Genomic DNA, 2872 nt, shown 5'->3' with positions numbered 1-2872 from the left:
CCAGTTTTACATAAAACAGTTTAATGCTGAAGGCTTATTTTGCTACTTTTTACTAGTGAAATTGACTCTTAAGGTTTTTTCACCTATAAGCAATCTGACTGATCCAGTAATGCCTGAACGAATTACAAACCTGAGAATACTTTCTCAGTAAAACCGATCAGCACATTCGTATTTTCAGTGAAAATTAATCTTTAAGAAGCTGAAAAAGAAAGCAAACAATTGAATATTACACAGATATATTATTTAACAAACACTTTGTCCTTAATCTTCAAGAGGTTGTTGTTACACTTGAAGAAGGATGTACGGAGTAGGAAGAGGACCAACGAAGCCAAGGTACTCTACAGTTACTTTCCATTACCATCTATTCATCAAATCAAAGTTTTAGATATCTATCTTTAGACATGGGAGAATAATCTGCAAGTTCAAATGGTTTAGGAATCAATAAGGCATGACTCTGTTAAATAAGATGTAACGACTCCAAAAAGTGTATAAAGTTTCTAATCAAATCATTCTATTTCGGTAAAAAATTAAGGCAACAGAAGTTAAAAAAGAACCTATAAGTATTATATTATTTGAAATGATATTCTTTCTTAGAGAACTCGAAGTCTTATCTGGTATCAGACAGGGAGATAGCCTTAGCCTATGTCTCTTTAACATACTAATAGACCAAATAATTGAAAGTGTATACGAGGTTAATGCAGGATTTAAGATGAACAACCGTTGCTGAGAATACTCTGTTACGCAGATGATATTATCCTGATTGCTAAAAATGAAGACAGCGCCTCTTTTATAAATTTAACTTAGCGATACAGAGTCTTAACATACAAATTTTATGCCAAAAAAAAACACAATCTATGGTAGAATCCAAAGATAAGACCATAAGACCCATACTGACTTACGCCACCGAAACAAGAGCAGAAACATCAAGAAAGAAAGAAAAAGGAAAATGAGAACAACAGGGACGAAAATATTACGAACAATAAAAGGGACCACACTGCTCGATAGAATACGCAACACAGACACGCTTAGAGATTTGGTAGTACAGGACGTTATCAGATGGGTAAGAGCAAGGTGCCGCTGTTGGAGAGATCATGTAAACAGTATGGATCCAGATCGATTTGCCAAGTGGGCCAAAACACAAAAGCCAGAGACAAGATGTCCAGCGTTGGTATGACAGCAGGACATTAAGAGCATAAGAGGACAATAATTAAGAGAATGGACAGGATATTTGTTCTTCAATAAGTTAATTTGCAACCCAACATTATTATCCAAAAAAATGACTGAAATCTTGCCCGTTATAACGAGGAAGATGAAAGGCATAGTTAGCAGGTTATTTAGCCTTAATAGCACAATATTAAACGCAGAATAATACACACTCAACCAGAGTAAACCCGCGATAAAAACCTCCTTAATACATCTCAAGGAGATTTTAACGAATAAGGCTAATGTAATTTTGAAGAGCATCCACTTTTTCAACTGTCTTCTTTCTCGGGACAAAAATTCTTCATCGCTACGGTAGCGTGGGTACCGAAGGTTATTTAAACTCATACGCTGGCTTATTAATGAAATCACATCACATCGTTAATATCAACCGTTTCTTTTTGAACGTATAGCAGCTCTCGTTTACGTTTCTTGTCGCTGACGTCGTTAGATGGTAAGATGGTAAAGAGGTTGGGAAACAGACGGACAATTTGTCTTACTGGATTTATTTGCCGATTCTCACGGACTATCTAGCGTCATGGTCTAATTGACCCGATTGTTATTATGGTATATATTAATTGGAGCTGTCTTTTGGTGGGCTCGTCACACGAAATGGTTTCGGTTTTTTTAGCGACTGATTTAGATATAATTAATGCTTGATAGTTAATTTCTAATTACATATTAATTAATCATAATAATAAATAATAAACTTATGGCATATTAGCATTTGGAAGGCAAACTGGTTTTCAATCAAAGACGGAATATGAGATTTATCTACTTTCCGTAAACTGCCTGAGAACCTATAGACTTGATGCATTCTGCGCCGGTGCTGCCACCATCGGAGAATATCATAAACAACTGGTATATACAAATACACGGGTTTAAATAGCGAGTATACGAAAAATTTATTATACAATTATTCTAAAAGTGTCAGAAGGTCTAACTTGTATTATAATTTATTATTATAGTTATAAAAACTTTTTAGATGAGTTCAACTACGATAGCGAGCATAGTTTTAATCACCGGATTTGCTAGTGGAGTTAAAATTGGGGCTATTTCGGCTATACCTAAATTTTTTAAAGGTACATAATTATAATGTTAGAAGATGCTCATAATACATTTAATCACTAGTTGATTAAAAAAGGTATATCATTAATATTGCAAATTATATTTTATTCTCTCATAGTATATACCCTATTTAATTTTTTGATTATGTATAACGAGCACTTTGTTTATTCACTTGTTTCGTCCATCTGCATGAATCCATTTTTGCTTTTGATCAAATCGGTGTGCGAAACTATGAAGCTATAAAATAATGTTGTTAGGGGAGAGTTGAATATCCGTAAATTTACAGATAAAGTGTAAATTTTCAGAAATAGTGTAAAGTTTAAGAAAAGTGTAAATTTACAGAAAAAAGTGTAAATATACAGAAAAAGTGTAAATTTGCAGAAAATATTACAAAAAAAGTGTAAATTTGTAGAAAAGTGGTAAATTTACAGAAAAGTGTAAATTTACAGAAAAAGTGTAAATTTGCAGAAATAGGGTAAATTTACAGAAAATATTACAGAAAAGTGTAAATTTGTAGAAAAGTGGTAAATTTACAGAAAAGTGCAAATTACACAGAAAAAAGTGCAAATTTACAGAATAAGTGTAAATTTGCAGAAATAGGGTA

The sequence above is a fragment of the Sitophilus oryzae genome, unplaced genomic scaffold (genome assembly GCF_002938485.1).
Source record: "Sitophilus oryzae breed Bouriz unplaced genomic scaffold, Soryzae_2.0 scaffold_213_pilon_pilon, whole genome shotgun sequence".
Lineage (NCBI taxonomy): Eukaryota > Metazoa > Arthropoda > Insecta > Coleoptera > Curculionidae > Sitophilus > Sitophilus oryzae.
The sequence above is the reverse complement of the archived record's forward strand: the minus strand, read 5'-3'. Positions refer to the sequence as shown.